The sequence below is a fragment of the Eubalaena glacialis genome, chromosome 8 (assembly GCF_028564815.1).
Source record: "Eubalaena glacialis isolate mEubGla1 chromosome 8, mEubGla1.1.hap2.+ XY, whole genome shotgun sequence".
NCBI classification, from domain to species: Eukaryota; Metazoa; Chordata; class Mammalia; order Artiodactyla; family Balaenidae; genus Eubalaena; species Eubalaena glacialis.
The window spans coordinates 99966777-99978823 of NC_083723.1; the positions used below are offsets into that span (position 1 = coordinate 99966777).

A 12047-nucleotide genomic window follows, 5' to 3' on the forward strand; every position below is an offset into this window, starting at 1 on the left:
GGAAGCACAAAAAACTTATGCTTCCCCACCAGTTAAATGTGTCATGTTGAGCATGCTGGTAAATATCATCACACGCTTTATAACCATAGTCCTCACTCTGAGGAACTCTACCCCTTGCCAAAGGTTCAGGCTGTTTTATTAGAAGTAGAGAATAGGTCTTCCAGACAAAAGAGCCACCAACCCTACAATAGAGAGTCTCTCTCAGGTCAGTATTAGTTCTATGTATAGGTATATCAGCATTTCAAATGTGTCAAGGAAAATGACTTGACCTAGTAGACTCAAAAAGTCATTCACACTCTTCCCATTATCTTGCAAGAATGAGTCAGATGGCCAACAACAAAAGCCACATCTCTCATGTTAATATCCCAGCATCCCAGTCCTCCTCTTTTCTTCCAAGGTATAGAATCCTTGAATGGACTGCCAAAGGGTAAAGGTCATATAAGTCAGTATGATTGCTTCTGATGGCCAATGAGACAATCATTCCTTCTTTATCCATAGGTTAAGGTCCAGAGCACTCATCCAACTAAGAAAGTGTAAAATGTACCTACCAGATGCTGGCAGGACAGTATTTGTTTACTGTATTAAAATAAATATAAAACTACTTCCATGTATCTAAAACATAAGACACCTAGGCTCTCTATTGATGGGATAATGGCAAAGCCAGGGCATTCTTTGGGAAACTGATGAAATGGACACACCTGGGGTCTCCCCACTGCTTGTTTCTCCCAGGCACCTTTGGAGTATTTCTTTCTCAAGCTGACTTCTCCACCTACCAACCCTGTCTACAAGCCAGGAGCCATTAGTAAGTAGACAATGAAATGAGTTCGCACCTCACTCGGTATATGGTTAAACGGCTGAACTCTTGTGTATCTTTTCACTCTCTCTTTGCTCTTTATCTCTAATTCCACAGCTTTATTTAGGCCTTCCTGGGACCATGGGAACTACTTTCCACCTCTCTTTCCTCCATTTATCTCCAATCTACAGCACAAATCTGATTATTTCTCCTGTGCCTATTTAAAATAATTCAGTAGCTTTCTGTTGCCTTCAAGTTAGTCTCAGGCTCCTCTACAGTCTAGCTCTGCCTCTCCTGCCTCAACCCTCCCATTGGCCTCACACCCAACACTTCAGTCCTGCTAACAGCGTGGAGCTGCGTATCTGCATCACGCGCTCACCTGCCTCTGTGCCACACCATGTAGATGCCTCACATGCTATTCCTCTACCTGGAACTCCTCCTCTTTGGCCTCCAAGAGGCAGCTGAAGAATTGCCTCCTCTGAAAAGCCTTTACCAAAATCTGCCCCCAAGCAGACCTGGAAAGTAGGAACTGCATTTGGCATCTTGCTGTATGCCTAGTACATTATAAAATGGTAAATATTCAATAAATACCTTAGTGGATACATGCAATAATTACTTAAAGTTCAATGGAATTTTTTCCCCCAAGGAAACTAATAATTGTCTTGAACTGCAGTCCTCAGAGATGCAAATCCTCATTTCGTTTTTTTTTTTTTTTTGGCCACGCTACACGGCATGCGGGATCTTAGTTCCCCAGCCAGGGATAGAACCTGTGCCCCCTGTAGTGGAAGCGTGGAACTTAACCACTGGACCACCAGGGAAGCCCCTAATAATTGTCTTGAGTCCACCTAAAGAAAGGCAAACATAAAAGACAACAAAAGGCTGTTTGATTACTGCATTTAACTGTCTCCCTTGTTAGAATTCAACCACTACAAAACTGCAAGCACAAGGCTCCTGGAACATGTAGTATGTCTTGTCACTTTCACATATTACACCTTTGAGGCTCATCACTCTTTTTTTTTTTTTTTAAGTAGATTTATTTTATTTACTTATTTATTTTTGGCTGTGTTGGGTCTTCGTTGCTGCCCTCGGGCTTTCTCTAGTCGCAGCGAGCGGGGGCTACGTGGGTTTCTCATTGCGGTGGCTTCTCTTGTTGCGGAGCACGGGCTCTAGGTGTGCAGGCTTCAGTAGTTGTGGCAGGCGGGCTCAGTAGTTGTGGCTCACAGGCTCTAGAGCGCAGGCTCAGTAGTTGTGGCCCACAGGATTAGTTGCTCCGTGGCATGTGGGATCTTCCCGGACGGGGGCTGGAACTTGTGTCCCCTGCACTGGCAGGCAGATTCCTAACCACTACGCCACCAGGGAATTCCCTCATCAGTCTTTTCTAAATTAATTTCAAGCTATTTATCCTGGTGTTAAGACCCTTTTAACATGGAACCAACTCCTTAACTCCACCAGACCAGACAACGCACAGAAAGCTTACATTAAATTACTCCCACCTTTGCTCCCGTCTCCATCACACAGGATGCCTCCCACACCTACGCAAAGGAACAGATCCTATACATCTACCAAGAGCCAGCTCAAATGTCACCTTCCCTGACTTTCCCAACAGGGCAGATCCTCTCCCTCCACAACATCATTAGCATCTTTCTGATGGCTGTCACATTCCGTCTTATGGCAGAGCTGCACACTCCTCTTATCCCCTTCCTGGACCTCATGCTCCTATAGGTCAGAAACTGTGTTTTAATTCTCTTCACTTATATGTGTGCCTTGTTCCAACAGACAAGAAATATCTATTGAATTCAACGGAAACAAAACTTCCATATTGGTTCAAAATGATATCCTATGCCCTGCAGTGCTACAGGGTCCATAGGGACCTCAAGTCAAAAAGGAAAATCTGTGGGAAATAGGACAGTGCATATACAGGCATACCTTGTTCTATTGTGTCTAGTTTACTGTGGTTTACAGATACTGATTTTTTTTTTTTTAATTTTTTTTTTTTACAAATTGAAGGTTTGTGGCAATCCTGTGTCAGGCAAGTCTATCAGTACCATTATTCCAAAAGCATTTGCTCACTTCATGTCTCTGTGTGACATTTTGGTAACTCTCCCAATATTTCAAAATTTTGCAATATTATTATTTTTGTTAAGCTGATCTGTGATCAGTGATCTTTAATGTTACTATTGCAAAAAGATAATGACTCACTGAAGGCTCAGATGATGGTTAACATATTTTAGCAATAAAGTATTTTTTTAATTGAAGTAGAGTTTATATACAATATTGTATTTCTTAATTAATGTATGTACATTTTCTTTAGACTTAATGCTATTGCACACTTAATAGACTACAGCATAGTTTAAACATAACTTGTATATGCACTGGGAAATCAAAAAAGTTGTGTGACTCACTTTATTGTGATATTCACTTTATTGCAGTGGTCTGAAACTAAACCCACAATATCTCCGAGGTACTTTAAGTATAGCTCCCATACCGTTATCAGAAAAGAATACAGAAAATATACTTAATTTTTTAGTGGTAAGCAGATACACACATTCTTAAAACTACATAGAGACACTCATCAGTTTTCAAAAATGTCCAGTGCTCAAAGATAGGCTGAGATAGATGTCTCCAAGACAATCCCACCACACTGTTTGGAAGACCTTAGTGACATATAAAAGGAAGAAGCTGTGACAATTTAGGGAAGTTGGCTTTGTCAACAGACATCTAAGCACTTTTCTTAGATGTAGTCACCAATGTGGAAGCAATGGCTGGGATGTTAAGCAGAGAGAAACTGAGAAGAGCTTTTGGCTGACCTTAAACTATAGGGTGACAAAAACTGGAGTTTAAGTTCTGTTGAAGGGGATCCTAATAAAGGCCAGATTTTCATTTGGGATCCTGAAAGACTATATTCTAAATAAATGGTAAATTGAAAAACATCGGTTTTCCAAAGGACCAAAGCCCACCTTTGAATCATGAGTTAAGGTGATTTTTTTCCTAGCCTATCCCCCTGCCAGAAACAAAGGAAATCTTCTCTGAAAAAAATACACAACATCCAGAGCCTCAAATCATCTCTAAAATTTTATATACACAATATCCAACATTCAATCAAAACTAAACAGGCATATTAAGTGATAAGAATTGACTGAAAACCAAGAAAAAGTAAAACAAAGAACATAAACAGACCCAAAAGTTCATTGTAATTATCAGAAGTGAGTTTAAACTCTGATGATTAATATGTTCAAAAAATAAAATTTTCCCCAAAAAGGCAAAACTAATCCATAGTTTTTAGTCAAGATAGTAGGTACCTTTCAGAAGGAGAGCGGGAACGGTGCTGGGAGAGGCACAAGGGGATTTCTGGGATGTTAACCTTGTTCTCTTTTTTACCTATGTAGTGTTCACATGGGTGTCTTTGTGATAATTTATCATGCTGTATACTTACATATCACTTATCTGTGATACTTGAATATTTTATACTATTATATAATGTAAAAATATTATATTTTCTTCTTTAAGAAAAATTTTATTTAAATTTTACTTATCCTTCATCAGTTACATGGGCTAACCCTCAAACACACTTTACTAAGGATTTCATTGAATTGGCTTGCTTTTCTCCTAACATCCGTATGCGATCAACTGTACTGAATGAATGGCAATTTTGATTAAGGACAAATTGGAATGAAAAACTGTGTTCTAAGGTCTAAAAGAAATAAACTGTAGGGCTTCCCTGGTGGCACAGTGGTTAAGAATCCGCCTGCCAATGCAGGGGACACTGGTTCAAGCCCTGCTCCAGGAAGATCCCACATGCCGCGGAGCAACTAAGCCCGTGCGCCACAACTACTGAGCCTGCGCTCTAGAGCCCGTGAGCCACAACTACTGAGCCCACGTGCCACAACTACTGAAGCCCACACATCTAGACCCCGTGTTCCACAACAAGAGAAGCCACCGCAATGAGAAGCCCACGCACTGCAACGAAGAGTAGCCCCCACTCACCGCAACTAGAGAAAGCCAGCACGCAGCAACAAAAGACCCAACTCAGCCAAAAATAAATAAACAGATAGATAAATTAATTAATTTAAAAAAAGAAAGAAACTTGTAATTGAAATTTTGAAACATAATAATTTGTGACTTGAAAATGGCTAGTAACAGCTTCTTAGAATGGTAAATGATTTTAGAGCAGCCAAACAAAAAGACATTTCAAGAAATAACAGTCAAATCCATTCACAAAGGCAAACTAGCATGCAACATTTTCCATATTTTGGCCTAAAAAGGTAAGAGTTGCACTGAAATGCATACTTGTAAGATTCAAAAGATGAATTAAAGCCAAAGGCTCACCGATAGCTCTTCTAGCTACTCCAAAGCTCTGCTGGAATCAAGCTGATTTAATTAATGTATTATGACTGGGGAGTTCTCTTTTAGGTAGGGACTAAGTTCTAACAGACCATCCCTCCTACACATAACAACTATAAACTCTGGACAAAATACAAACAAAACTAACTACGTGAGGGCTTCAGAGAATGAAGAATAGCAGGCGGTTTGGGGAGAGTGTCAAAACTCGGAAGAAATAACCAGTGCCATAGTTGAGCTTGCTGTTCTTTTGGCATTGCCCTGAGGAGGGGCCACGTGGTGTGAGGAGCTAAAAACCTGCAGCAAGCTCACTGACTTTCTGATCTGAGGAAACAGGGCTGAAACCCACAGCACCACAGCCTCTGGAGTGTGAGTGGAAAATGCCAGAAAGGACAGATTCAGATAAAGTGAAGCCCAACTTCCATGTAAACTCTGGTCCAGGTCTGGAAGGACTGAGCATGTGCAGGTCAGATTACAAGCAATCCAGATAAAGATGAAAGAGCTGAACTTTTACTTGAGCTACCTATCTCAGGTGAGACAGAGTTTTCAGTTTAAGTCTAGCCAAGTTAATTGCCTGCTAAAAAAAGCCAAATAAACCAAACAAAATCAACACTTTTCAGAGAAATGTAACAATCCAGAATCTCCACAGCATGACTCTTCACCTCATCCAGGATGTTCTCCAAAATTATTAAGCTTAAGAAAACGAGAAAACTATGACATGATCCATTCTCAAGGGAAAAGACAATCAATATATTTCAAGCCCAAGTTTACCCAGAATTTTGGAAATATGAGGAAGCCTGTAAAGTGGCTTTTATAACTGTGCTCCATGTGCTAAAGGAAACTACACTCATAATAAATAAAAAGATAGAAATTCTCAGGAGAGAAAGAGAAAAAAAAAGTACCAAATGGAAATTTTAGAACTGAAAAGAGAATATCCAAAATAAAAATTCAAGCAAAGGGCTAAAGGAAGTTATTGATTCTTCAGGGAAATGATACCAGAGGGAAATGAACATCACTGAAAATAGTAAACATCTAGGTAAATTTATTATTCCTTTTTAAATATACACATGCTTTTCACCACTTAAACATTTACAATTACAGAACGTTAGAACTAGAGGGACCATTAAGATTATATATTAAAACCACCTTACTTTACAGGTGAAACATCTGAGGCTCAGAAAGGAAGTGAGTGCCCGGCTCAAGGCCATAAAGCAAGTGATGTCTCCAGTAAAACCTGGCATTTATACTCTCTTTCTCAGGCTACTTTAATCCCTCAGCACCAATTCCAGACACACTGCAGATCCAGTACTGCATCAGCAAGCTTTCTCAGCCTTAACTTCTTTGTGTCTCAGTTTTCTAATCAGTACAATGGGTTGATAATGGTACCTACCTGAAAGGGTGATCACGAGTATTTAAAAATTAAAATATATAAAGTAATTTGAACACTGTCTGGAACATAGTAAGTGCTATATAATCTTGTTTCCAACCATGATAATGCCTGCCACCAGCATTTTCTAAAGCCTGTTACATCTCCCTGCTGACATATTCCAGGAGGAAAAACAAAGGGTCAAAATAGAATAGTTTGTGAAAGAAAAGAAGAAAATGGGCTGGAAGTTGCACTTACTCATACCACACTACCTATTGCCCCATTTTAGTATGAGAACTCCTGAGTGAAACCATGGATGAAAAGGACAAGAGCCACTCTTCATACCTTTGGAACCATTGCCTGAGGCAGACAGCCATTAGCAGTAGAAATAAAGCAGGATGGGTATGAATGTTTAGGATAAATACTGAAATAAGAAAGCTTTTCTCTGACAAAGAAAATGGAATTTAGATAACACAGTATTTCAGCAGTCAATCGCTGATCACAGTAAATAATACATGACCAGAGGACCTTCAAGATAGCAGAGGAGTAAGACGTGGAGATCAACTTCCTCCCCACAAATACGTCAACAATACATCTACATGTGGAACAACTCCTACAGAACACTTACTGAACACTGGCAGAAGACCTCAGATGTCCCAAAAGGCAAGAAACTCGCCACGTACCTGGGTAGGGCAAAAGAAAAAAGGAAAAACAGACACAAAGAATAGGGATGGGACCTGCACCAGTGGGAGGGAGCTGTGAAGGAGGAACGGTTTCCACACACTAGGAAGCCCCTTCACTGGAGGAGATGGGGGGGTGGCGGGGGGAAGCTTCGGAGCCGCGGAGGAGAGCGCAGCAACAGGGGTGCAGAGAGCAAAGCGGAGAGATTCCCGCACAGAGGATCGGTGCCGACCAGCACTCACCAGCCCGAGAGGCTTGTCTGCTCACCCACCAGGGCAGGCGGGGGCTGGGAACTGAGGCTCAGGCTTCGGAGGTCAGATCCCAGGGAGAGGACTGGGGTTGGCTGCGTGAACACAGCCTGAAGGGGGCTAGTGCACCACAGCTAGCCGGGAGGGAGTCTGGGAAAAAGTCTGGAACTGGTTTTATGTTTATCTTAGTTTAGTATTTAGAGCTTATTATCACTGTTAGATTTGTTTATTGATTTGGTTACTCTCTTCCTTTTTTTATATATATATATTTATATATTTTTTCTTTTTCTCTTTTTGTGTGTATGTGTATGATTCTTTGTGTGATTCTGTCTGTATAGCTTTGCATTTACCATTTCACCTAGGGTTCTATATGTCCATTTTTTTGTGTTTTTGTGGGTTTTTTTGTTTTGTATAGTATTTACCGTTTGTTATCATTGGTGGATTTGTTTATTGGTTTGGATGCTCTCTGCTTTCTTTCTTTCTTTTTTTTTTAATTACTTTTAAAATTTTTAATAATATCTTTTTAAAATAACTTTATTTTATTTTATTTATTTATTTTTTTCTTTCTTTCTTTTCTTTTTTCTCCTTTTCTTCTGAGCCGTGTAGCTGACATGGACTTGGTGCTCCGGCTGGGCGTCAGGCCTGAGTCTCTTAGGTGGGAGAGCCGAGTTCAGGACATTGGTCCACCAGAGACCTCAGAGCCCCACGTAATACCAAACGATGAAAGCTCTCCCAGAGATCTCCATCTCAATGCGAAGACCCATCTCCACTCAACAACCAGCAAGCTACAGTGCTGGACACCCCATGCCAAACAACTAGCAAGACAGGAACACAATCCCATCGATTAGCAGAGAGGCTGCCTAAAATCATAATAAGTTCACAGACACCCCAAAACACACACCAGACGCAGTCCTGCCCACCAGAAAGACAAGATCCAGCCTCATCCACCAGAACACAAGCAAAAGTCCCCTCCACAAGGAAGCTAACACAAACCACTGAACCAACCTTACCCATTGGGGGCAGACACCAAAAACAACGGGAACTACAAACCTGCAGCCTGCGAAAAGGAGACCAGAAAAACAGTAAGTTAAGAAAAATGAGAAGACAGAGAAATACACAGCAGATGAGGGAGCAAGGTAAAAACCCACCAGACCAAACAAATAAAGAGGAAATAGGCAGTCTACCTGAAAAAGAATTCAGAGTAATGATGAAAAGATGATCCAAAATCTTGGGAAAAAAGTGCAGAAAATACAAGAAACGTTTAACAAGGACCTAGAAGGACTAAAGAGCAAACAAACAATGATGAACAACACAATAAATGAAATTAAAAATTCTCTAGAAGGAATCAATAGCAGAATAACTGAGGCAGAAGAACAGATAAGTGACCTGGAAGATAACATAGTGGAAACAACTACCACAGAGCAGAAAAAAGAAAAAAGAATGAAAAGAATTGAGGACAGTCTCAGAGACCTCTGGGACAACATTAAAAGCACCAACATTTGAATTATAGGGGTCCCAGAAGAAAAAGAGAAAAAGAAAGGGTCTGACAAAATATTTGAAGAGATTATAGTTGAAAACTTCCCTAACATGGGAAAAGAAATAGTCACTCAAGTCCAGGAAGTGCAGAGAGTCCCATACAGGATAAATCTAGGAGAAACACACGAAAACACATATTAATCAAACTATCAAAAATTAAATACAAAGAAAAAATATTAAAAGCAGCAAGGGAAAAGCAACAAATAACATACAAGAGAATCTCCATAAGGTTAACAGCTGATTTCTCAGCAGAAAATCTGCAAGACAGAAGGGTGTGGCAGGACATATTTAAAGTGACAAAAGGGAAAAACCTACAACCAGATTACTCTACCCAGCAAGGATCTCATTCAGATTCGATGGAGAAATTAAAAGCTTTACAGACAAGTAAAAGCTAAGAGAATTCAGCACCACCAAACCAGCTTTACAGCAAATGCTAAAGGAACTTCTCTAGGAAGGAAACACAAGAGAAGAAAAAGACCTACAAAAACAAACCCAAAACAATTAAGAAAATGGTCATAGGCACATACATATCGATAATCACTTCAAATGTAAATGGATTAAATGCTTCAACCAAAAGACAGAGGCTTGCTGAATGAATATAAAAATAAGACCCATATATATGCTGTCTACAAGATACCCACTTCAGACCTAGGGACACATACAGACTGAAAGTGAGGAGATGGAAAAAGATATTCCATGCAAATGGAAATCAAAAGAAAGCTGGAGTAGCAATTCTCATATCAGACAAAAGAGACTTTAAAATAAAGACTATTACAAGAGACAAAGAAGGACACTACATAATGATCAAGGGATCAATCCAAGAAGAAGATATAACAACTGTAAATATTTATGTATCCAACATAGGAGCACCTCAATACATAAGGCAAATGCTAACAGTCATGAAAGGGGAAATCGACAGTAACACAATCATAATAGGGGACTTTAACACCCCACTTTCACCAATGGACAGATAATCCAAAATTAAAATAAATAAGGAAACACAAGCTTTAAATGATACATTAAACAAGATGGACTTAATTGATATTTATAGGACATTCCATCCAAAAACAACAGAATACACGTTCTTCTCAAGTGCTCATGGAACATTCTCCAGGATAGATCATATCTTGGGTCACAAATCAAGCCTTGGTAAATTTAAGAAAACTGAAATCGTATCAAGTATGTTTTCTGGCCACAACGCTATGAGACTAGATATCAATTACAGGAAAAAACCTGTAAAAAATACAAACACATGGAGCTTAAACAACACACTACTTAATAACCAAGAGATCACTGAAGAAATCAAAGAGGAAATGAAAAAATACCTAGAAACAAATGACAATGAAAACACAACAACCCAAAGCCGATGGGATGCAGCAAAAGCAGTTCTAAGAGGCAAGTTTACAGCAATACAATCCTACCTCAAGAAACAAGAAACATCTCAAGTAAACAACCTAACCTTACACCTAAAGCAATTAGAAAAAGAAGAACAAAAAAACCCCAAAGTTAGCAGAAGGAAAATCATAAAGATCAGATCAGAAATAAATGAAAAAGAAATGAAGGAAACGATAGCAAAGATCAATGAAACTAAAAGCTGGTTCTTTGAGAAGATAAACAAAATTGATAAACCATTACCAGACTCATCAACAAAACAAGGGAGAAGACTCAAATCAACAGAATTAGAAATGAAAAAGGAGACGTAACAACTAACACTGCAGAAATACAAAGGATCATGAGAGATTACTACAAGCAACTCTATGCCAATAAAATGGACAACCTGGAAGAAATGGACAAATTCTTAGAAAAGCACAACTTTCCAAGACTGAACCAGGAAGAAATAGAAAATATAAACAGACCAATCACAAGTACTGAAATGGAGACTGTGATTAAAAATCTTCCAACAAACAAAAGCCCAGGACCAGATGGCTTCCCAGGCGAATTCTATCAAACAGTTTGAGAAGAGCTAACACCTATCCTTCTCAAACTCTTCCAAAATATAGCAGAGGGAGGGACACTCCCAGACTCATTGTACGAGGCCACCATCACCCTGATACCAAAACAAAAGATGTCACAAAGAAAGAAAACTACAGGCCAATATCTCTGATGAACATAGATGCAAAACTCCTCAACAAAATACTAGCGAACAGAATCCAACAGCACATTAAAAGGATCATACACCATGATCAAGTGGGGTTTATCCCAGGAATGGAAGGATTCTTCAATATAAGCAAATCAATCAATGTGATACACCATATTAACAAACTGAAGGATAAAAACCATATGATCTTTTCAATAGATGCAGAAAAAGCGTTTGACAAAATTCAGCACCCATTTATGATAAAAACTCTCCAGAAAGTAAGCATAGAGGGAACTTACCTCAACATAATAAGGGCCATATATGACAAACCCACAGCCAACATGGTTCTCAATGGTGAAAAACTGAATCCATTTCCACTAAGATCAGGAGCAAGACAAGGTTGTCCACTCTCACCACTATTATTCAAAATAGTTTTGGAAGTTTTAGCCACAGCAATTAGAGAAGAAAAACAAATAAAAGAAATCCAAATTGGAAAAGAACAAGTAAAACTGTCAGTGTTTGCAGATGACATGATACTCTACATAGAGAATCCCAAAGACTCTATCAGAAAACTACTAGAGCTAATCAATGAATTTGGTAAAGTAGCAGGATACAAAATTAATGCACAGAAATCTCTTGCATTCCTATACACTAATGATGAAAAATCAGAAAGAGAAATTAAGGAAACACTCCCATTTACCATTGCAACAAAAAGAATAAAATACCTAGGAATAAACCTATGTAAGGAGACAAAAGACCTGTATGCAGAAAACTATAAGACACTGATGAAAGAAATTAAAGATGATACAAACAGATGGAGAGATATACCATGCTCTTGGATTGGAAGAATCAACATTGTGAAAATGACTATACTACCCAAAGCAATCTACAGATTCAAGGTAATCCCTATCAAACTACCAATGGCATTTTTCACAGAACTAGAACAAAAAATATCACAATTTATATGGAAACACAAAAGACCCCGAATAGCCAAAGCAATCTTGAGAA

General features: G+C 39.1%; 1 protein-coding gene across 3 annotated transcripts in view; it reads right to left on the reverse strand.

The window, feature by feature from the left end:
- The window catches only part of AASS (aminoadipate-semialdehyde synthase), a 66907-nt gene that overhangs the window by 28076 nt on the left and 26784 nt on the right, over positions 1–12047 (reverse strand). The gene's annotated exons all lie outside the window — the stretch shown is intronic.